Source organism: Schistocerca gregaria, chromosome X, assembly GCF_023897955.1.
Source record: "Schistocerca gregaria isolate iqSchGreg1 chromosome X, iqSchGreg1.2, whole genome shotgun sequence".
NCBI classification, from domain to species: domain Eukaryota; kingdom Metazoa; phylum Arthropoda; class Insecta; order Orthoptera; family Acrididae; genus Schistocerca; species Schistocerca gregaria.
In genome coordinates this window covers 436826276-436852281 of record NC_064931.1, presented here as the reverse complement: position 1 = coordinate 436852281, position 26006 = coordinate 436826276, and the positions used below count along the sequence as shown (strand labels likewise).

The following is a 26006-nucleotide window of genomic DNA, read 5'->3' as shown; positions in this document are numbered from 1 at the left end:
TAGCGAGGATAATGGCACTTTTTTTTTTACCTGTGCCTCTGCTGCCCGACACTACAAAGGCAGACAACAATGCAAACTAGCCACAGACTGCGCACAGCACAGCCAGTGATTTTTCATACAGAGCGCTACCAATAAGAAAATGTAAACAGCCTACTTACAAAGGTTTTGCTTTACTCCTGGAGTAGGGGTACAGTGGTTGTGGTTGGGGCCTGTCTTCATACTGTCTTGATACTGTGGATCTCGGAATATTGACTGACGTAACGATTTCCGCAATGAAATGTCTCTTGCGTCTAGATCCGGGTTCAAAGTCTGTTAATTCTCGTCGTGTGCCCATAATGACGTTGGACACCTTTCCACCTGAATACAAATGGCAGTTCCGCCAATGCACTGCCATTTTATACCTTGTGTAGACGATGCTACTGTCATCTGTACATGAGAATATTCCTATTCCACGACTCTTTTCACCTCAGGGTATACCACTGAATGTACATGCAAAGACTGTGCGGCCCCTTCCGCCGGAGGTTCCAGTCCTCAATTGGGCATATATATAATGTGTGTGTGTGTGTGTGTGTGTGTGTGTGTGTGTGTGTGTGTGTGTGTGTGTGTGTGTGTTTTGTTCTTAGCATAAGTTAGTGTAAGTCAGTTTAAGTAGTGTGTAAGTCTAAGGACCAATGACCTCAGCAGTTTGGACCCTTACACACGTTTGGTACCTGCAAAATTATATCATTGTATGACAAATAATACAGGAAATATGACGTCATAAACACTGAGCTGCGTTAAAATGAAATTGCAGAGCAAAATTAGCTAGAGATACATATGTGTACAAATATATGCGAAATATGTTAAATATATGGGTGACATGTGTACGAGCCAGGGGTGAAAAGCTCCTCCTAAACTTCTCGATCGATTGCTACCAAACTTGCTTACTATTTGGAAAGAAATACTGTGAGGGTAAGAATCATGAACCTCTTATTGGTGTGTGGGGTGATAATGTGGAGAGAGAAGGGGGGAGGAAGAAAGAGATAAGCAGAGAAGTGTATGGAGGAGACGGACACAGATAGGGAGGAGAAGGAGATCGACACAGGGAAGGTGAGAGGAAAATGGACAGAAAGGCGAGGGAGGAGATGAGCAGAGAGGAGACGGACAGAGGGAAGGGTAATGAGGATCTGAATTAATAAAAGACTGGACTAAATCCATAAGCCTGCTACTCAGCTAGTAGCAAACATACTGACTGGGAGCGCCATCTGCAAGAATGTAATTATATTTATTACAAACATTTGGTTTGATAAACAAAAGTGTTTTAAACCACAGCGATACCTACATATTTCGCTAATTATTGTTAATAATGGAATAAAATAATACGCGCACCATCAGAACTGACAGGCGGACTTTGACGGGTGTAATGGTCGGCGATGGTCGGGCCGGCGGCGGCGTGGCTGTGCACGCGCCAAGAGCCGGCTGATAGCCTCTTGCGGCGGACGCCTGGACTTGATGGGCCGGGAGTGTCTTTGGCAGCGGCCAGAACTCGATATCCAGCATTAGCGGCAATGATGCTCAGAAGCCATTTCTCAACTAGCCTATAAATACACGTCCCTGCTCTAGCATCTCAAAGTGAAGTTTCTTCTATCGAGTCTCACGAGCAAGTCTCCTTTGCAGTCTCGAATTCAAGTATCCCACCTAAGAATGATCTCTTAGCGTTCTGCTCTCTCCATCGATTGGTGAGCTCATGGTCTTCTCCTGGTCAATCAAACTATTTTGCAACATCTGTGTTTACTCTGTACCGCCCACAATTGTCACAGCGGGAAGATGACACACAACCGCCAAGGAAGTTCTTTATAATTCATTCCAACACTTGTAAATTACATTTGGTACATTAATAATTGTGGTATCATGTCCTGAGGATGTGTTTATTCGTCATCTCTATCTTTATAATTTCGAACGTGTGCTTCTGCTCCAGCTAGACAATACGTGTCTGAGTCCGCGACCGCTCAGGTACCTGTTCGGGCATAGAGAAAACAGCGGCAGGGTGAATGCCCTGAGGCGTTCCTCTGCTTGTGACTCCGAAGTGCACAGGTGTTCGCCAACCCCCAGTGTGAGGCAGGTATCGTATCTGATTGGCTAGCTAAGCATCTAGTCTGCCTGATACATTAAGAGTCAGGAATATACTTTTCTCTTTGTTCTTCTGATTTCTGTACTCTGAAATGCAGGCCATTACAGGTGGCTCATCTCGAATTTTCAGAAATAGGAGACGTTGGACATGACTGCCAAAATGAAGAGATGTAGTTCATCTAGCTTTTTCCTTTTTTTCATTCCCCTAGGAGAGGTGCGCTGTCAGCAGCAATATCGCTACTGTTGAGGAAAACAGATCATAAACTGTACATACGAAAAATTCAAATTACATTATTTAACTAGATTGTCTAGATTCAACGGTGATAAATGAATGGTGATCACGAGGCGTTGTCCTGCTGCTGAGGATGTTGATGTTGAAGATATTGTGGTTCTACTAAAAGGGGTCTTTCCAGGCTTGATTAGCAGCTTCTCATAAACAATTTGATGCAATGCGATTCACTTGAGGAAAGTAGAACTAGTCTGTAGGTGGGGAGCAGATGAGGAGGTGTGGGCTGAAGAAAGGAGTCACTAGCCAGGTAAGTATTGCGTTGGTAGAGGAAATGTAACAGGATCTAGCTGTGATTTTGGTGGGGACTGAGTGCAAGAGAATTGGAGATACTGTCCAGGGTATGGTCGGAGTGGGGTTATATGAAGTTATTTAGGCGGGAGAATTGAAATGGGAGTGGTACTGGGTGCACGCTGCAATGACATTCAGGTGATGGCCACTCGACCATCCATGTAAGTTGTTAGAAAGTTTTTTTTTTTTTCGTGGCTTGCCCATACAGCCATCTAGATAGTGGAAATGTCAATTACGACAATACGAACGTTGTGACAACATAACACTCAGTCCCCGAGCGAAGAAAATCTCCGACTCGGCCGGAAATCGAACTGGGCCCCCTTCGGTTAGCAATCTGCTACGCTGACTGCGCTGCTACCGAGGTGAACGTTGGAAGATACAAGATTCGTAAAAAAAAAAAGGTGGATATTTTGGAGGACTGTCGACGGAAACCGGATTATTGCTCCAGTGATGGGACGGGACGTAGGGAGTTTCTTCGTGTAGGAGTTTAACGATTGGGAGAATTGGTAAAATTCCTTCAGGTATTTTGGGAGAGTGATTTTCCTTGCACTTGCAAGAACAGGTTAAGTGGGCTGGTATACAGGTATTACATTGGAATGAAGCCTTATTTTAGGATGTGACTGGGTCATCGTACTCATTTACCCAAATTTATTTATGTTCCTTACTCGTGATAGCTGTGAAAAGCACTAGCAGCATCAGCGGTTTTGGCACCAAGTCGCGTGATGTAGCAGGCTCACGAGGAAGCCCGCCATCGGGTGAAAAAGAGGCCCTTGTACCGGCCGCGAATGACGTCAGAGCTGGCGGGTGATGACATCAGAGTTCGGCGCGCTATCGGGGGCGCGGTGTCAAGTGAACGCGGGCCGCACTCTGTTTACAAGCAGCGCCAATTCCGTGCCAGAAACGGCTCTGTCGTCAGACGCCGCGAATTAATCGCCGGACGACTTTCTCGGCACTCTCCATTCAACTGCCAACACAAATGAGACACGTCCTGATTCCGCGACCGTCTGCGGAGAAGCATGTCAACGGCTTGACTCGTAATTATGGGTGATACGTTAAGAAATAAATTAATAATCTGCTACTCAGTCTCATGCAAGGGGGCCAGGCATACCTTTCCGATCCATAATAACTCAAGAAATGAAGAATGTTCTTGAGGGTCACATTCATTGCTGAGCGTCGCGACGGGGAAACATAGCGCAGTTTTCTTGACAAGGTCCTTGCAGATTTGATTTACTCTTATGGATGCTAAATCATAGCGCATGTCTCGAGACCCTCAAGATTTTTTCCTTAGCGCTATCAGTCTTCTGACTGGTTTGGTACTGTCCATCATGAATTCCCTCTTTTGCCAAGCTCACAGCCAAGTCCTCGATTGTTTGTTGAATGTATTCCAATTTCGGTCTTCCCTTGTCGTTATTTCCAGCTACTGCTCTGTCTAGTAGCTACCATGGCAGTTTTTCCCTAAAATCTTAACACATTTCCTATCGCACTGTCCATTCTTCTTGTCATTGGATTCCAAATGTTCCTTTCTTCGCAAATTCTGCGTAGAACCACCTCTTTCTTTGTTACCAATCCACCTAATTTTCAACACCCTTCTAGAGCACCCATCTCGAACACACCGGTTCTCTTTTTCTCCTGTTTTCCCTCGGTCCGTGATTCACTACCATCAGTACTATGCTCCAAACATACATTCTCAGAAACTCCTTTCTCAAATTACGACCTATTTTTTAATACTAGTAAACTTATTTTGGACAGAGAAATTGTGAACGGTAATTTCACAAAGCATTTTACACAGATCACTAAAAGTATTTAACTTCATCCTACGACACTGACTTTAATTTCTTGCAAAATCTGGCAGCAGGTTTAGTCGAAATTGGTGCTTTGACTTTTCTTCGAAACTGAATCGTGTACGCGCATGTCGGTAGATCTACACAATATAATTTACGAGACAAAAATCGTGTCCTTTTTTTCAGGAATATTGTCAGACTGGTGTGAATATGAAAGATCTGTAGAGATTACAGTGGTTGCATCCACAGAATAGTGGTTAGCACTGCTGTTTATAAGTCAAAGGCTCGACTGCCAGTGGTGCCCTTGGCTGTTTTTAGCTACGGAAAGTCTGGTATGGAGTCCACCAGCTTCGTGAAACAATATTTGAAAATCTGCTCGATAAAACAAGTGGTGAAGCTAACGCGCAGGCTGCCGAAGATGGTTCAAATGGCTCTGACCACTATGGGACTTGACATCGGAGGTCATCAGTCCCCTAGAACGTAGAACAACTTAAACGTAACTAACCTAAGGATATCACACACATCCATGCCCGAGGCAGGATTCGAACCTGCGACCGTAGCGGTCGCGCGGTCCCAGACTGAAGCGCCTAGAACCACTCGGCCACTCCGGCCGGCGCTGCCTAAGAGACGTCAAATCGCAGCAGAGTCCCTACCCACACGACATATCTTTATTTTTATTGAAAACACAGTTTCCAATGCACATTGACAGTTTCCAAGTGGAAATCATGGGCCTATGAGCACTTCACAAATGCACCAGGAAATAAACTGCAATCTTGTAATGAACTCAAATCTGTTCTTTACACTATTTAAAAATATTCAAATAGTACTGTAGACATAGTTTGCATTAAGAGATCTGTTTGCAGTGTAAATCAGACATGTTTAGAGTTTTTTAATTAAAACGTTTTAATCAAATATACAATATTTAGAACAAAAGGAAATTAAAAGAGATGGTACCTCGAGGGTACTCAAAACTTTATCCCCTGATAAAAGAAGCATACCGCTTGTCCTAACAAGGGAAACTCCACATCGCGCGCCCCTAATATTTAGTTATAAGATAGCCCGTCAAAACCTGAACACAGATCAAACATGAAAACAGGAAGAACGAATACTGAACTGTGAAAAAGGAAGCAAAATAGAAACAGTGAACGGTCCAAGTACATGGTGTGCAACATCGTACGACTTCGAATGACCGTGGTGTCGTGCTCATAGCGTTGGAGTGCAGTGAGCGGGACCCGGGTTCAAATCCACCCTCACGCCTCTTTTTTTCCTACAGATTTATGAACTGTTCGTCCGGTCATTAAAGTGTCTGCTCTCTGTATTCAAATATGTGTCTGCAACGTCCGTTTGGAACAGCGACGTGTAACGAAGGGACCTCCAGACGTACGTACGTTCTACACAAGTGTCATATTTTATCCCTATTGCGGTCCGTTTTGGAAGTTTCTACTCTTGTAACCTATTTAACACCTGTTTTATTTCTTTGTTTTCCGTGAGAGGTCTACGAGGCATCTCGCCTGCTCACACTATTCAGCACATTTACTTGTGATGGTAATGTATTCGTTCCACATGACTTATTTTCTATAATCAGTATATAGTATGACGGGTGCCAAAACTACAGAAGGAGAACAGACACGTCAATGACCGGATGGGCAGTTCATAAATTAGTGGGAAAAAAAAGGCACGAGGGAAGTTTGAACATGGACCAGACGCTTTGCAGTCCAACACAGTGACCACACAACAACGACGCCTTTGTTCTTGCGAGTCGTTCGATGTTGCACATCTTGAGCTTCGACCGTTCACTGTTTCCATTTTGCTTCTCTTTTTGCAGTTCAGTACACCATATTCTTGTTTTCATGATTGGCCTGTGTTCAGGTTTTGACGGGCTGTCCACTGGGCTATTTTATCACATATCTGAGGGGAGGGTGGGGGGGGGGGGTGGGGGGTGCGATGGGGAGTTTAGCCAAAGTAGACTTTTCACGCCTGTCACGATAGCACAATGAAAAATAATATCGTTGAAAATACTCAGTTTCGGTTAATTTAGGAAGCATTTCCGACACAGTAGGATTTAATTCGTAAATGTCCTCAAGAAAGTGTAGCTTTCGAGCGAAATTCCTGTCACTGCTTCGTATTATCGTCTCCCGATCTGATTACACGGATATTTGTTTGTGTAATTGAATGGTGCAGGTAAGTGTAGTGGGAGAATGGAAGCTTATGGTTTAACGTCTTGTCGATATCGATGTCGTTAGACAGAACAGTATTTCAGTTGGACAAGGACTGGGAGAGGCGAGGGGAGGACCGTTGCTGGCCTTATTAACGTAAAATTGTCGAATTTTTCACGGTGATATCTAGGAAAAACCTAAATTTGTGTGATCTGCTGCGTATCTGAACCCGACTCTCCTGAAAATTAATCCAGCGACGTGTGTATTCCGCGACTTCGCTAGAGGATTATGATAGAAGTATCGCAACTGAACCATTGCGCTGTCTAATTATGGTAATGATGTGGACAAACAGCGTGAAACTCAGCGTCCTAGTTGTTCGTACAGTTAGACTCGTACTCTTCACTAGGGGGTTTCAACTTTCCTGCCAGTCATCCTGGTTCATGTTTACTGCGGTTTCCCTAATTCGCTTTAGGCTACATTTAGTATGGCTTCTTAAACAGAACCAAGCCATTACCCGTATTCAACTTCTCTATTCCTGTGAGAGCAATAACCTAGAAACTGCTGTTAATATTGAAATCACGTAACATACTGCTGCTCCATTAGACACTGCTAAGAGCTATAGAGCTTGAATCAACGAGAAAGATGGTGTATGTGATCTGATCACCTTGCTCTGAGGGTAACCTGGTCTCCTATACTTATCGGGCTGCTTCTGAAAAGCAAAACGTTTTCCTCGCCGAAATGTGTCTATCCGTATTCTCGATATCAGTAGAAAATAAGCGAGGACTTTCAAGATGCTATGGTGAGACACTTTAAAATTATAAAATACAGCTGTCGACAGGAGTTACTAATGTTGGATTAATGTCATACTTCGATAAATTCTCTAGTTGCCCTTGTAATTTGTGTGTCGTAAGTCATGAAATAACTAAAATGGTTTAACTCAGCTTGGGAGCATTAGAGCGCTATTTAACCTATCGTTACGGTAGTCGCTGGTAGTCGTTCCAGCAGTAAAACTATGTGTGTTATTTCCACAGTGCGAGATTTAACAGCGCTAAAGCACACTCATCACTAAAAAGGCCATAAAATTCGATTGTGAAGACCTTACTAAAACTGATCTTTTAAGAATCTGAATCAAGATAAGAAACTACTAGGAAAAAAAATGGTTCAAATGGCTCTGAGCACTATGGGACTTAACATCTATGGTCATCAGTCCCCTAGAACTTTGAACTACTTAAACCTAACTAACCTAAGGACATCACACAACACCCAGTCATCACGAGGCAGAGAAAATCCCTGACCCCGCCGGGAATCGAGCCCGGGAACCCGGGAGTGGGAAGCGAGAACGCTACCGCACTACCACGAGCTGCGGACAAACTACTAGAAAAGAAAACAATAATCCTTCTGTTTGTGTTCAGTTATTGTGGCATTAGTAACAACTTGGATTAGAACCATTACATTAAAAAAATCATTACCTAAAGTATCTGACCTATGGGGACCGACTATGACCTAGTCTAAGACTCCAATATCTTTATACAACGCAACCGACACCTGCACCATTGGCTTAATTGTGGTATGACTTCGGCCACTCTTGTGAAATAACTGTTTCTCATTTCTTATATTGATTGGGACTTGTTGATAACTTTAACTACTTCGTTTAGTTGTTACTGGGCCAAGCTAGAAAATAGGTCACAAGGTGTGTGTGTGTGTGTGTGTGTGTGTGTGTGTGTGTGTGTGTGTGTGTGTGTGTGTGTGTGTTTTTACTGGGGACCTAGAAACGTTTCAGCAGCCATGGTCGATTGCCATTAAAGTTGCCTGACAAACGATATTGGGTATGCATACCGTGTCTCCAATTTTGCTTCGCTTCACTTCTATGCCAAAGCTGTTCTGAGTGACTCAGACCTCACATCACGGAACACGCGATTGTGGATCTGGGAGAAAAGAACAGTTCTTCACTCGCTGCAAATTGACTCAGGAGTGGGTAGATCCTCCGCTCTGTAGTTATTCATGAGTTGCGAAAGCTAACTACCGTGTCAGCTGATCCCAATAAGAGCGGTCCAAGCTCTTTTTTGCTCCTCCAGAATAGGTCACAAGGAGTGTGTGTGTGTGTGTGTGTGTGTGTGTGAGTGTGTTTTGATCTGGGGACCTAGAAACGACGGAGAGGCTTCGTCCCAGCCGCAGCCCTCAGTGATTCACAACCCCACAACAGGCTACAGCAGTCCACTCACCCCACCACCGCCCCACACCGAACCCAGGGTTATTGTGGGGCACCCAGTGGAACCCCCCCCCCCCTCTCCCCGGAACATTTCTTACCAAACGAGTGTAACCCCAAATGTTTGCTTGGTAGAGTAATTACGCTATACGCATACATAGAGACAGTGTTTGCACAGCAATCGCCGACATGGTGTAACTGAGGCGGAATAAGGGGAACCAGCCCGAATTTGCCAAGGCAGATGGAAAACCGTCTTAAAAACCATCTACAGGCTTGGCGGCACGCCGGACCTCGACACTAATCCGCCAGCCGATTCGTGCCGGGGACCAGCAGACCTTTCCGCTAGGGAGGCAGCGCGGTAGACCGCACGGCTAGCCGGGCGGGCAGGTCGCAAGGTACTATCACTCAGTCATTGCGTTATTACGTTCTTTGCGCTCTTGGCTCTTTGTCTACTTCACTCAGTTCATTGTTCAAACTTATTCTTTTCAATCCTGTCTCACAAGGAAACCCCTGAGTGCGAGGTCTCAGGTTCAATCTTTAGGAAAACTCATTTGAAAGTGTTTTAGTGACAGTTGTGACAGAAAAATATTAGCTGCTAATGACGTGTCATGTGCACCAATAGGGCGATAGAAAATGAGTGTCGGGAAGGTGCAGAGATCAACCTTCTATGGGATGTATATATTACACTTCAAAAAAAGGACATCGTCGGCATTCAAGAAATGTTCAAACCAAATCATTCATTTGCACCATGAATACCGAATGAAAAATCACGTGCGACAGTGATGACAAAGGTTTACACCACCAAGATCGAAGGAGAACTCCTTGGGAATTACAAGCTGTGAAGGAAGTTCAGTTAAGTATCCACTCATAAAGAATGGATATGGAATCATAATGGTGTAACGGGACAATAAGAGCTGATGGAATGCGATGGCATGCAATCGACTTCGAAACAGTCTGTCGTAGAGTTTGTCGTGAAACTGGCTGCCCTTTAAGGTGCAGCTGCAGACAGTGCGATAATATGTTTTACAGGCACGGAAAAAACAAACATTCAGAGGCTGAATATGTCCAGCGATTCCAGGTGATATGAACTGCAATGTCACATGCTTTTCAGGAGGGCTAGTTTGCTCTAAATGAGTATGATTTTTGTATGCAGACCAGGAATAAAGCCAAATCAAGCTATTGGCCAAAAGCAGTGCTCATACTGTAGTTGTAGTTCTCTTACGCCAATTTTCCCACTCTTGCTTGCTGTGAGGTAAATATTCTCCACTGCCCTTGCAATATAACGGTCATGAGAATGAATTGTAGGAGGCAGAGCACTTCCTACTTCTCGCATCACAATAAATAACTTTCCAGCCAATTAACCATCCACATTTACAGTAGGCATGATGGTATACGAATGCGATAAGCAATTGATGTTAGTTGATCTTCATACAAGTCTCTTTGTACTTCTAGTTTCCAGGGTTCCTTCCATGTGAATTTACTCTTAAAATCTCGATTTGCTCGGAGCTGAAAACAATTTCCTTTCCGAACGTTGGCATAGCATGTTCATCTCATTTTAAAATTTTGAGGCCGAATCCGTAGTTTTCCGTGCATCGTCTGGTAGACGCTTTCTTTGAAATTTCGTTATCTTACGTCTTCCAATTCTGTATTGCTGTTTGAAGTTATGCAACCATCCACTGTTTCCCTTGAAATCGCTGTGATCTACGTCGTACGCAGTTTGATGGGCAACACGTAGTATATCACTATCATATACATCCTGTAAATTGCATCGAGCATCCTTGAAACGCCAGAACACCAGTTTATGTAACAAGTGTGTCTTGTCCTCCCTTGAATATCAGTAGTTTTTCTTATGCACTACAGCGTCATATTACTGCGGACCTATTCGAAATCCGTTCATAACTATTCTTTTACTATGCTGCAGATGATCTTCCATGTACGTAATTATGTTTAGTACCCGGTTCTTGGTCAACGATTGTCCTTCACTGCGTTTCATTTGAGACAGGATTTGTGGTTCCCTGCCCGACAAGGATGATGAACTACATGGCTGGACACACATTTCAGTATCACTTTCATATGTTAAGCACGTATCGTCATCATTCAGCTAGTCGTAGGTATTATTCGTTATCATGAGATCGGTATGTATGATACACCAATATTTTTATTTAAATATTACTCTAATGTAAATCTGTAAATACTGTAGAATAAAGTGTTAGTATATTTGTCACATATTATGTAATACGATGGCTTTGCTGTGTGATTCATCGTGAAAGCAGGACTATTTGCGACAATGAAAAGTAAAGTTATTAGAATTTAATTATACGTGATGATGATTTTTATTGCTCATGTACGTCAATAGTTAAAGTAATCAAGTAATTCTAGGCTGATTTTGATATGTAGTGAGCGCTAGAGAAAGGGAGTGGGGAGGAACATGTCAGAAAATTTATGCTAGTTTAAGGGAATATTTTGGTTTAAATGGCTCTGAGCACTATGGGAGGTAATCACTATCGGAGGTAATCAGTCCCCGAGAACTTAGAACTACTTAAACGTAACTAACCTAAGGACATTACACACATCCATGCCCGAGGCAGGATTCGAGCCAGCGACCGTAGCAGTCGCGCGGCTCAGGAATGAAGCGCCTAGCACCGCTCGGCCACCGCAGCCGGCGAATATTTGGGATATCCCGGAGTCGTAAACTATAATTTTTGAAAATATGCTAGTTTTTCCACATGGCATCAAAGTTATATACATTAGTTTGAATCTGGGAAAAAGGAGCCGAGGTAGCACCCCCCCCCCCCCCTCCCCTAAACCAATGGGGCCGTCCACCAGTCAGGAATAACTTCTCATATCAAAGATTTCTTGTGACTGTCATCCTGCAATGTAGCAGCAGAGATTTTCCTGTGGCAGAAACTTTGGCAGTGGAGGAAAAAAAGCCCATTTTTTGTGTGGCAAACTGGAAATCAGATGTGCTGCCATTGGCAGCCCTGTTTCATTTCCAGTAATACGCTGAGGAGAAAATACGTTTGCGGAATGAATAAATGATCATTCGCTACAATATGTTTCCGTTATCTCGGCTGTTACGCACCTACTGTAGTTCTGTGAGTCCTCATTGGTGCAATCGCGTGGAGTTAATAGTACTAATAAAATAACTTCTTGGTTGATGTACTGGCGTGGCTGGGGACGGTGTTGCTGGGGTGCAGCCGGCCACGCTTGACAAGGCTCTGCATGTGAATAACCACAAACAGGCAACAAAGCGAGCACGTAGCTCTTGAGAGACAACTACGATTGGCTGGCGGCTGTCTTCTTCCACTCGACTCGCTGTAACTTCATTCACAAACTTTTTCAATCGAAATGTAGCCCTGGGCCAAACCTCACCGCGCAGCACCTCTGCGACGAGCCAGGAAGGAAACACAACGGTCTACAGGTATAACTTCTTGAGGAGTAAAACTGTGATCCCATGTTTCTCAATCTCTCTCGAGCTCTTCGAACTGAGCGACTATGAAACTAACCGTACCTCTGTTTTTTTGCATCTAACTTTCAGGCGGGACGCCACAGTGTTCTGGTGCCATTACTAAGAATGTGTTCCACTGCTATTTTAAAGATTCTCCGGTACATTTGTGTGTCAGAACCGATGTACCAAATGGCTGAAGTTGCTAAATTGACCTGAAGACAAATATTGAGTTTTTCCGTTGGTAGTTCAGTTCGTACTAACTCTTGAAGCAATTGGTAGTTCAGTTAGTACTAACTCTTGGGGGGAAACGAGGATCTGTATTTTCTAAGCGTCAGATGCTTGTATCCTGAGCAATATCATGAATCGTATACCAGATTACTTGCATGTACTCTATCCTGACATTGTTTGTAATTGCAACCCCTCCTCTCTCTCTCTCTCTCTCTCTCTCTCTCTCTCTCTCTCTCTCTCTCCCCCTCTCTCTCCCCCTCTCTCCCCCTCTCTCCCCTCCCTCCCTCCCTCCCTCTCGTATTAATTATTTCTGAATTTCTGATACTTAATTTTAAAAAAGGGAGATTAAAAAAACTTCAACTATTTCTGCTGCTACAAAACTACATTAAAATCCTTAACCAATTACCCATCTACTAATCTACTACAAACACTACATATAGGTGATTACCCTGCCATTCACAATAAAGTGCCTGGCAGAGGGTTCAACAACCAACCATCATGCTGTCTCTCTACCGATCCATTCGCAAACGACGCGCGGGAAAAACGAGCACTTTATTTTTTCTGTTCGATCCCTGATTTTTCTTATTTTATCATGACCATCATTTCTCCCTATGTAGGTGGGAGCCAACACAATGTTTTCGCAATCTGAGGAGAAAACTAGTGATTGAAATTTTATGAGAAGATCCCGTCTCAACGAAAAACGTCTTTGTTTTAATGATTGCCACTCCAATTCACGTATCAAGTCTGTGGCACTATCTCCCCCACTTTGCTATAATGCAGAACTAGCCGCTCTTCTTTGAACTTTTTAGATGTCATCCGCCAGCCCCACCTGATACGGATCCCACACCACACAGCAATAATACTCCAGAATAGGGCGGACAAGCGTGGTGTAAGCAGGCTCTTTAGTAGATCTGTTGCACCTTCTAAGTGTTCTGCCAATGAATCGCAGTCTGTGGTTTGCTCTACCCACAACAATATCTGTGTGATAGTTCCAATTTAGGTTATTTGTAATTCCTCGCTATTTAGTTGAATTTACAGCCTTCAGATTTATGTGACTTACCGCGTAATCGAAATTTAGCGGATTTCTTTTAGTGCTCTTGTGAATAACTTCACACTTTTCTTTACTCAGGGTCAATTGCCACTTTTCGCACTGTACAGATATCTTATCTAAAGCATTTTGCAATTTGTTTTGGTCATCTGATGACTTTACAAGACGGTAAATGACAGCATCAACTGCAAACAATCTCTAAGACGGCTACTGAGATTGTCTCATATGTCGTTAATATAGATCAGGAACAATAGAGGGTCTATAACACTTCCTTGGGGACGCTGGAAATTATTTCTGTTCTACTCCATGACTTTCCGTCTATTACCACGAACTGTGACCTTTTTGACAGGAAATCACTAATCCAGTCGCACAACTGAGGCGATATTCCATAGGCACGCAATTTGGTTAGAAGACGCTTGTGAGGAACGGTGTCGAAAGCCTTCCGGAAACCTCAAAATATGGAATAAATTTGACATACCCTGTCGTCAGCACTCATTACATCATGAGTATAAAGAGCTAGTTGTTTCGCAAGAACGATATTTTCTGCTGAGTACGTGTCAATAGATCGTTTTCTTCATAATGTTCGAATACAGTATATGTTCCAAAACCGTACTGCAAATAGACGTTACTGTCATGGGCCTGTAATTCAACGGATTACTCCTACTTCCCGTTTTGGGTATTGGTGTGACTTGAGCAATTTTATACTCTTTAGGTACGGATCCTTCTGAGAGCGAGCGGTTGTTTATAATTGCTAAATATTGTACCAGCATATTCTGAGAGGAACCTGACTGGTATACAATCTGGACCGGAAGCCTTGCTTTTATTAAGTGATTTAAGATGCTTTGCGACTCCGAGGATATCTATTTCTATGTTTCTCATATTGGCAGTTGTTCTTGATTGGAGTTCAGGATTATTTACTTCGTCTTCTTTAGTGAAGGAGTTTCGGAAAATCGTGTTTAATAACTCTGTTTTAGTGGCACTGCCATCAGTGACTTCACCGTTGTTATCGCACAGTGAAGGTATGGATTGCGTCTTGCCACTGGGGTGCTTAATATGTATGACCAGAATCTCCTTGGGTTTTGTGCCAGATTTCGAGACAGAATTTTGTTGTGGAAATTTCTGAAAGCATCTCGCACTCAAGTATGCGCTATATTTCGAACTTCGGCAAAAATGTTTTTTTCGTTGCTTCTGCAACAGTGACCTGGCCCGTTTTGTGTACTATAGGTGATCAGTTCCATCACTTATTAATATATGTGGTATATATCTCTCAATTGCTCTCGATACTATCTCTTTGAAATCATTCCACAGCTTTTCTACGCTTACATTATCAGATGGGAAGGAGCGCAGACTTTCTCTTAAAAAGGCGTTAAGAGCATTTTTATCAGCTTTTTGAATAGATATATTTTGCGCTTCTTTTTGGAGTTACGGTATTCAACCTAGCAGCTACTGCCTTGTGGTCGCTAATCCCTGTATTCGTCACGATACTCACTATTGGTCCAGGAGTATTTTTCGCAGCCATTTACGCTTCGAATGGGCTCATGAACTAATTGTTCGAAATAATTTTCTGAGAAAGCATTCAGTACAATTTCGGATGACGTTTTATGCCTGGCGCCGGCTTTAAACGTATGATTTTTCCAGCATATCGAGGGTAGATTGAAGTCACCACCGACTATAATTGTATGAGTGGGGTAGCTATTTGAAATGAGACTCAAGTTTTCTTTGAACTGTTCATCAACTATATCTTCTGAGTCGGGGGTCGGTAAAACGACCCAATTAATAGTTTAGTCCTATTGTCAAATATAGCCTCTACGCATACTATTTCGCAGGAACTATCTGCCTCAACTCCACTACAAGGCAAACTACTTCTCACAGCAATAAAAATCTCCACCACCCATTGTATTTAATCTGCGCTTAATGAACTCTATCGTTAAAAAGTTTCTTCTGAGCTTATTTCCGGCTTCGGCCAGCTTTCTGCACCTATAACTATTTGAGCTACAGTGCTTTCCATTAGATCTTGGAACCCTGGTTCTTTCCCAACACAGCTACGGCAATTTACAACTACAATACCGATCGTTTCTACAACTAACTACCCCCTTTTAGACGGACGCCCTTTCTGTGGTTCCCTGAGCCCAAAGGACCACAGTCGGTTCTATCAACGATGCTGCAGATGGTGATCTCCGCCTTAATCTCACAAGCAAGACTGGTAGTCTTTACCATTTCCGCTATCCGCCCAAAATCAGAGAAAATCTCCTCCGATCCAAAGCGACATTCGTCATTGGTACCGACATGAACCATCACCTGCAGTTGGCTGCACCCTGTACTATTCACGGCATCCGGAAGCAGCCTTTTTATATCTGGAATGACTCCCCCCGGTATGCACACGGAGTGCACGCTGGCTTCCTTCCCCTCCTTGGCAGTCATATTCCTAAGCGGCCCGCCGGCCGCGGTGGTCTCGCGGTTCTAGGCGCGCAGTCCGGAACGGTGCGACTGCTACGGTCGCAGGTTCGAATCCTACCTCGGGCATGGATGTGTGTGATGTCCTTAGGTTAGTTAGGTTCAAGTAGTTCTAAGTTCTAGGGGACTAATGACCACAGCAGTTGAGTCCCATAGTGCTCAGAGCCATTTGAACCTAAGCGGCCCCATTACGCGCCTAACTTGGGAGCTCACAACTACCAGCAAACCCACTCTCTGTGAACGCTCAGACTTTGCGGGCAGAGAAGCTTCTTCTGGAACAGGGTGGACGACTGCATCCGGCTCGGAGACATCGTCAGTCACAGGATAACGCACGAAACCTGTTCGTCAAACGAACGGGGGAGGCCTTACGATCGGCCTCTAGGAAAGTTTTTCGCTGCCTGCCAGACTTTGGAATGATCTCCCACTCGACCACGGGTGAGGGGTCAACCTCAGTGCAGGCAGTACTCGGGGAGGCCACAGCAGTGGACGGAACGGGGGACACGCGGGACGTGCTCGATGTCTCTCGCATTCCTGCGTCCGACCCCCCACAGTGACGCCCCTTGGTAGCAGCCTCAAGCTATGTGATGGAAGCCAATGCCGCCTTCAGCTGCGAGCGAGGGTCGCCAACTCAGCTCGCATCTGTACACAGCAATTACATCTCCCATCCATTACTGCGTTCGCTCCCATCTGAAGCTCATAAAAATATGCAACAAACGAACGGTGTATATAAGAATAACCATAAGGTTACGCATAAAGTTTTATAAAGTGACTTAGGACATGGCTTGTTTTAGGCAAACATTTAAATAATATTTTATGTAAGCACCACACGTTGCATCCTGTAGGATGACCATATCTAATATAATTTACTAGCACCTTATAATATTAACTTTTTGCAGGTTCTGAACAAGACGTTATTACTAACGTTGAAACCCAGGTAAGCGATAAAGTTAACCTGCAACTGTAGGCCGTATATTCTTATATAAACAATATCAGTTGCCGTCGCTGCATAAAAATGTTAAAAAACGAACGGTGTACTCGGCTAATTAGCAGCAGGAATTCAAAGTGCTTTCTCATGAACGATATGATCGACACTGAGCTACATTAATCAAAACAAACAAAGCCTGTTCGATCCGAGGGTCGATATAAGGGTCGATAGCTACAGCAGTACGGTACGCTACACTGTTATTAAAATAAAAGCTTGTGCGTAGTATGCACTCGAACACGCAAGAAATTACAAAAAGAATCTAATAACCACACAGGTATCTGTAAATAAATATGTCGCTCCTGCTGGAAGCTCGTAAAAATATACAACAAACGAACGGTGTACTCGCTTTATTAGCAGCTAGAACACGATGTGCTCTATCACTGACAGTCTGTCCGACTACAGGATTTTTTCTCTGTTTGTTCATTTATTTTGATGCACTCAACTTTTTAATGGTTGTTTCCGCTTCTGGATCTGCCTTCGTCTTCATGGTAGTACGGTCAATAGCCATAGTCTGTTGGATTCCTTGAGCGTCGGGCAGCATGTCAGCAGCGTTTGTAATGTAGCAAGTAATTCCACCCATCACTGTTACTTCTTTAAGTCCACACTTCCCTGATCACTTGCGCCAGCGAAATGTAGATTCTTGCGACAGTTTTTTGCTCGGTGGTTGCTGACCTGAGACATTTTGTCTCCATCTGCAGAATGTTGTCTAGCCTGGACGGAAGCATGATGACGTACGGTTGAATGCATCGTGAAGTCTTCCTGGGCCTTCCTGGATACTGCAGCTGCAGTATCATCCAAGATGCGCCAAGTCGAATCACTCCTTAGTACTACTTAGGGATCCCATATCCTTAATACCTGACATCCATTATCCACGGCATCTTCATAGAGCGTACAGTCCCATAATGCGTGTTGTGGTGTGCCCACATTGCCTCAGGTGCAGCTATCATTCATCTGTCTTCTGATTTTGTATGGACACGTGGCATAAGGGCCATGGACAGTCAAGTAATGTATCTATCCACTCTATGGGTTACGAAATCTCATTTTTAATCTCTCCCTGATGTTAGGGAGAAATTCGTATATCCTCCTGCCAGTGCCAGAAATGTCACATTCATTTTGCCATAGTTGTAATATGTGATTTTTTTATTGCCTTTTTCAAATTGGCCACAGTTCCAAGCACACTTCGTACTTCCATTTGATTGCCTTTCATCAACCAGTAAAAGGCTCCGTTTTTCCTAATTTACAAATCCCGTGGACATATTCCTAGAATTACTAACAAAGCATCATTCGGGGTAGTACGGTAGGCGCCCGTTAATCTTAGTAGCACGTCTCGTCGAACTGCTTTTCACTATTGGTCCTGGCTTCACTAATTATGAGCCCAGACCTTCGCATCATATCCTAAGGCTGATACTAATATACACTCCAGGAAATTGAAATAAGAACACCGTGAATTCATTGTCCCAGGAAGGGGAAACTTTATTGACACATTCCTGGGGTCAGATACATCACATGATCACACTGACAGAACCACAGGCACATAGACACAGGCAACAGAGCATGCACAATGTCGGCACTAGTACACTGTATATCAACCTTTCGCAGCAATGCAGGCTGCTATTCTCCCATGGAGATGATCGTAGAGATGCTGGATGTAGTCCTGTGGAACGGCTTGCCATGCCATTTCCACCTGGCGCCTCAGTTGGACCAGCGTTCGTGCTGGACGTGCAGACCGCGTGAGACGACGCTTCATCCAGTCCCAAACATGCTCAATGGGGGACAGATCCGGAGATCTTGCTGACCAGTGTAGTTGACTTACACCTTCTAGAGCACGTTGGGTGGCACGGGATACATGCGGACGTGCATTGTCCTGTTGCAACAGAAAGTTCCATTGCCGGTCTAGGAATGGTAGAACGATGGGTTCGATGACGGTTTGGATGTACCGTGCACTATTCAGTGTCCCCTCGACGATCACCAGAGGTGTACGGCCAGTGTAGGAGATCGCTCCCCACACCATGATGCCGGGTGTTGGCCCTGTGTGCCTCGGTCGTATGCAGTCCTGATTCTGGCGCTCACCTGCACGGCGCCAAACACGCATACGACCATCATTGGCACCAAGGCAGAAGCGACTCTCATCGCTGAAGACGACACGTCTCCATTCGTCCCTCCATTCACGCCTGTCACGACACCACTGGAGGCGGGCTGCACGATGTTGGGGCGTGAGCGGAAGACGGCCTAACGGTGTGTGGGACCGTAGCCCAGCTTCATGGAGACGGTTGCGAATGGTCCTCGCCGATACCCCAGGAGCAACAGTGTCCCTAATTTGCTGGGAAGTGGCGGTGCGGTCCCCTACGGCACTGCGTAGGATCCTACGGTCTTGGCGTGCATCCGTGCGTCGCTGCGGTCCGGTCCCAGGTCGACGGGAACGGCGTCGCTGCGGTCCGGTCCCAGGTCGACGGGCACGTGCACCTTCCGCCGACCACTGGCGACAACATCGATGTACTGTGGAGACCTCATGCCCCACGTGTTGAGCAATTCGGCGGTACGTCCACCCGGCCTCCCGCATGCCCACTATACGCCCTCGCTCAAAGTCCGTCAACTGCACATACGTTTCACGTCCACGCTGTCGCGGCATGCTACCAGTGTTAAAGACTGCGATGGAGCTCCGTATGCCACGGCAAACTGGCTGACACTGACGGCGGCGGTGCACAAATGCTGCGCAGCTAGCGCCATTCGACGGCCAACACCGCGGTTCCTGGTGTGTCCGCTGTGCCGTGCGTGTGATCATTGCTTGTACAGCCCTCTCGCAGTGTCCGGAGCAAGTATGGTGGGTCTGACACACCGGTGTCAATGTGTTCTTTTTTCCATTTCCAGGAGTGTATATTGGTGGTTTACTCTGAATATCTTCAAGGGAAGCCGAAATTGCCTATTTGCAATTGTTATAATTTTATTCATTACGTTGGTACATTTCCTGCGTGCTTAATCGGAACTTTGCACATCATGTAGAGGAAGCACATTTGATAGCCAGAGGGAAGCAAACCTCGTCTCAAAAAAATGGCTCTGAGCACTATGGGACTTAACTTCTGAGGTCATTAGTCCCCTAGAACTTAGAACTACTTAAACCCAACTACCCTAAGGACATCACAGACATCCATGCCCGAGGCAGGATTCGAACCTGCGACCGTGGCGGTCGCGCGGTTCTAGACTAGCGCCTAGAACCGCTCTGCCACACAGCCGGCAAACCTTGTCTCAATGAATTAATCTGGCTACCGTATCAGCTCAAAAATTATTACGTAAATTTGTTTGTCCAGGCCGACATCACACACTACTGTACAATGGGGAGAACATACCAATTTTAAGAGGGCTTTGACGAGGCAAAGTTCACTCAAATCGAATACATAAACAGTGCACATATTTAAAATTGCTACCGCCGTTGTTCATAACAACAAGCGCATTACACTTTTGGAAGTGGCAGTAAATATTTCATTGTGAAAACTGTCATTGTTATACTGAAACTGAGCTAAATAAAGTGATACAATGTACATGTATGGTGATAAAAATATTATGAAGCTTGCTTTTATCACAACCACTCACAGACTGTGAAATATACTTTAACATTATCCGTTAGTGATTTATTTAAATAATGTGTCAAATGCATGGTTTGCTTGTGAGCCTGTCATTTTTTTTCATCGAATGGAACAATGTACATCATGCTTCAGTTATTGTAAGTCTAACGGCATCGTAAATAGTCACATCTGCAAGAATATTGTCTAATTCAACCTAATACTACGCATACACCTTTGCAAATGAGTAAAATGTTTCGAGTATAGGAATAATTTGAAAGGCATTTATTGACACTATCTGCGAGAAGCAGTTTGAAGTTTGTCAGTGTTATTTGGTGAATACAACAAAAGGAACACGGAGGGGAGTGGGCAGGTGGGGTTTGAGGGGGAGGATCTTGGTCGTCATTCCTCATCTCCTACCTCGCCATAAAATATCACCAAAAACATTGACGTTTTGCGTATATCAATAGTCAAAGTGTTCAGGTAACTTTTTCAGAATATATCACACAAAAACTAAGATTCTCGTAAATGACAATGGCACCTAAAAAATTAAATGCCTTATTCAACGCAGGAGACTTTTTTGCAGGTTGTCCCCGCTTGTGGCTGCGGAACATGTTCCAGCCAAGTAGTAGGAGTCGCCACGGAGAGTGGCGAGGGTGGGTATCGGCATGACTGCAATATGTGACTTTAAGGCAAGAAAAAAACGCGATGAAAAAACAAAAATAACGATGATTGACCCTTCTCGTATATAATCAGAAACAACCGAAGTAACAGCATTCCTTTTTGATTTTTATTTCTAATTGGGACTAAACGACATAAAACCCGAAGTTTAAAGACCTGATGCCAGCGTCCCTTAATTTCACTTTTTCTTTGAAAAATAATAAAAAATGGAAAATTGGCAAAAATAGTTTCTTGACACTTAAAGTGTAAATTCTCCTTAAACCTTCCAACTTGGGGAAATAAGTTAATATCAGTTTCGGTGAATTGTAAGCCGTGAGTGAGGATAAAGAGGTGAGTCATTCAAGTAAGTGACTAGTCCTATATCTGGAGAAAACGAAAGTTCCCATATCTGTTCCATGCACAGTTCCAAGTCGTCTGGCACGTTGTGCGCAGGATGGTACCTCCTGAAATGGAATACGGACGATTTGTTTTCCCCAGTCTTGTCTTGTGATCTTTGTGCTCCATCTTTCACACACTGACTACCACGAGGCCGCTGGCGTAAACAACAGCGTTCACGCTTAACGCCGTGTGCTCGCCGGCAGCCACACTGTTCTTAGTACAGCATATAGTGCAATACTGTGCACAAATTTGTATTTCTTGATTCAGCTGATACAGGTAATCAGGTACAATATCTTGTTCAAAATTTGGAACTTCTGTTTTTGCAGCTTTACACCCCATCCACAGATGTACTGTACTAAACAGAGTGGAGCGTGTGGCTTCCTCTTCAGTGCCCGCCTGCGACCTCGCGGCAGTCAACGTGTTCATGACTTCGTCGTCAATGGGACTTTGGAACAGGACGCTGAGATCCGATTTAGCCAAAACTCGAAAACTTTACGAATAAAAAGTTCGAAACGCGTTATTTGGCAAACATCTTAGACAAACTATAATACTCATTAGATGTAAAATGAGCAAGTGAGATAACAACGAAAAACAGTAATAAGATTCTTCCTTAATCTTAGATCACTAAACCCTCTTAAAGTTAACGATTACAATAGGATATAAAACAGGAGATTTTGTAATTCACTTGGTGTGTAACATACCACTGTAGATCTAATAATTGTAAATGCATGACCTATCCATTAAGACGTCCTTTGAATAAGTTAGGAGTGGTACAATTTACGAAGATTTAGTGGCAATGCGACATTTCATCTCTCTAGTGTTCTAGTGATAAGCGCAGCTCTAACGTCACATGAGCGGTCGGTAATCCTCCATGTGCGCTCAACCAGCTAATGCATTACACAGTTCATAATAAAATGAACTGGACATTGGCATTATAGAGTAGGCAGAAATTTTCCGATTGAAAATGAACTACAGGGCACATAAGCTGTAAGCATTTCATATAATTATTCACTTCTCCTCAGAAAAATGATAGTTAAGAACAGTATACGTGGTCAGCATTTTGACAAGGGCGTATGAAATGATACAACATACCTTTTACATACAAAGTAGATTCATACAAAGTTCTCCTGAAACGATTTAGGCACAATTTGAAGCCAAAGAGCCGAACTGAGACTGCCTGTTGGTCGGGCATGACAAAAGGCGTGATCCTTTGTTAACTTGAAGACCATGAGTATGCAAATATCGCCGCCTCCGGAATGAAGGTCCTATGCTTGTCGAGGTTCGCGTAGAAAAGATGCGGACAAAATCAGTGGCTGTCCCAGAGAGACCATTTCAATCTTTCATCATTAGGACACACTAGCCACACCTCAGTATAATCGTCAAACTGAAACCCATATACTCTGGAACGCTATTCCAATGATTCATTTTTACGGCTAATAGCACCCTAGGCAACTCAGTCGGAATACGCCGATAAGAAAGGAGGGCACAAGCTCGCAGCTGATATCGGGCTATGTCAGCACCCAATATAGCGTGTCAAAAGACTTCATTCATCGAACGTAAGCACGAATGATCTACTCCACGCAACGACTTATTTAAGATGTCATGTTAAAATCCTTTTTTTAGGGGTAATAGAAACAGGGTCACTGATAAATGCAAAAGTTTTACGACCCGATGTATACAAGTTCTTTATGCTTACAGTGGCAAGGCTATCACACAGTGGGGAAAAAACAATGTCGTTTTCCACAAAGCGACACCCGTCAATAGGTGACAGTGATAGCGGATGTGCGATAGTGGAGATCATTCCTCTGGTATGAGCCGAGTGCCCTCATTAGGACAGACTGACGTGCGAATGTCCGCAGAAACATAAAACACCGTCGCTGTCACCCACACGTCACTCACACACAGGAAGCAACAAGTCTTTTCCGCGGGATAAGAAGCCCCATCAAAGAAACGTGACGTATCTTACAATTTGGTGCAAGGCTATCACACAGTGGGGAAAAAACAATTTGGTGGCAAGGCTATCACACAGTGGGGAAAAAACAATGTCGTTTTCCACAAAGCGACACCCGTCAATAGGTGACAGTGATAGCGGATGTGCGATAGTGGAGATCATTCCTCTGGTATGAGCCGAGTGCCCTCATTAGGACAGACTGACGTGCGAATGTCCGCAGAAACATAAAACACCGTCGCTGTCACCCACACGTCACTCACACACAGGAAGCAACAAGTCTTTTCCGCGGGATAAGAAGCCCCATCAAAGAAACGTGACGTATCTTACAATTTGGTGCAGTTTTCTTATCCAGTGCTGATTCGAAAACTTGCCCATTTGTGGTATCGTTAAATTATTCAGAAAATTCTATATCCTCATAGGTCTGTTTTGCTACATATAGTGTGTATCGTAATTAATAGCGAAAACAAGCACAGGTGAAAGTGTACCATAATAGAATTGACGTCCAGCAAACATAGGGTGCGCAATTGGGCTGTTTGCGAGATAATTGTGTAATTTCTTATGAAGCACTCATTAAAGCTGAGCAAGTTATGCTGAGTACCATGGTCTGCCGCTTTGTGCCAACTTTGCTCTTTACCAGTTTGGTGGTGGTGTTCATTCGAATAGATAGTTATGTTCCAATAAAAGGCTGTACAGACGTCACAGCTGAGTTGGTGTGTGACATAACCTTTTTATAGGTGGCTTTACCGCTTATAGGGTAGAATGTGTCTGTGTTGGGACTTCAACAGAATGTGCAGGGTGAGTGCCTAAGACAGAGAAAGGAAGATTAGGTTTAACATCCAGTAGAGGTCGAGGTCATTAGAGACGGAACCCAAGCTTGGATTGTATCAAGGATAGGGCAGGAAATGGGTCGTGTCCTTACAAAGGAACCACCACGGCATTTGCCTGGCGCTATTTAGGGAAATCACGGAAAATCTAAATCTGGATGGCCGGACACAAGTTTGCACCGTCGTTCTCCCGAAAGCGAATTCAGTGTGCTAACGGCTGTTGCACCTGGGTCTACTACAGTGATATAATCAATGAGGCAAAGGAGATGTGGCATAAGGATGGCCCAGGATATTCCGTAGATTGAGTGGGCGGGGAAATACCAATGTGAGAAAGGTACGCAGGATCTTAGGAAGGGCCTTCCTCATTTCCAAGCACGTCGATAGTTCGTGAAAGCCCTGTAAACGGATGTGGTTATGTTGTTCCAGTCTGTGGTAGGACTGAGTAATGAGGTTGGTGCTCCTTCACAGCTTTTTAGTGGGGCCGGTAGGATGTCGATACAGAATGGGAGATCTGTTTCTGGAATTGATTTAGCGTGTACCATATTGCTGTCATCTACGGAACCCTTAACAGTGTTGTACGTCCAAATACCACGAACAAGCGTGAGGCGCTTTAGATACATCGGGCTTCTGACGATTTTTTGAGAATTTGTTACTGAACCGCTATCCGGTAGATATTTTGCTCCTCAAAACAAGTAATCGATTCTAATCTGGTTGTCTGGTATGTATGACGCTGCTTCTTACAACGCAAGTACCCCAGCTTTAACGACTATAACCGAATTAAAATGATTTCAAAATACGAAGATGCATCTATTCTACAAGCAATCAGAGACATTTATCAGTAAAACTCCATGTTTGAAAGTTGCCGAATTTAGAGAAAACAGAAGCACAAATCACTGAGGAAAGCTAAACATTTGATTCAAACAACATATACTGTCCAGTCATATTAACACGACCACAGTCTGTCAGACGTCAACGTGCAATAACCACTCGCAGACGCAGGTGGCAGTACTAGCAGTGGAGGGTATACAAAGCGTGTAGTAGGGACGAAGGAAACTGTGCAGTCGTTATCGTACAGCGGAAACGGAGCGATTTATCTGTCTTAAAGGGCATGATCATTAGATTTCGGGCCAAAGGTGGAAACATTTCAGAAACGACTAAGTTTGTAAACACTTCGCCCATCATCGTGGTTAAAGTATACAACGTATGGTAAAATAGCACTACCCAAATCGGCACAGACGCAACTGTGGTGCAGCACGAGCCATGGATGACAGAGGTGAGATGCGGCTAAGGAGATCTGTACGGGCCGTAGACGTGCAACTGTTGAGCAACTGGCCTCCAGATGAACCGACGGTCTACGCATGCTGCAGGCTCAAGAAAACGATCGCCGAAGGTATGATGCGAGCCACCGCCCTGTTGTCTACCAGCCTGGTGATCTCGTCTGGATCTTCACTCCTGTTCGGAAGGCTGGTCTCTCTGAGAAACTCCTCAGGCGCTACTTTGGACCTTACAAGGTTGTAAGACAGTTGTCTGATGTTACTTATGCAGTTGAAGATTTCGACCTCGACACAAGTCGACGAAAGATTAGAGATACGGTTCACGTCCTCCGAATGAAGACCTATAAGG

At 44.2% G+C, this 26006-nt stretch overlaps 1 protein-coding gene across 1 annotated transcript in view; it reads left to right on the top strand.

The window, feature by feature from the left end:
* The window catches only part of LOC126298546 (uncharacterized), a 439384-nt gene that overhangs the window by 83129 nt on the left and 330249 nt on the right, over positions 1-26006 (top strand). The window lies entirely within an intron of this gene.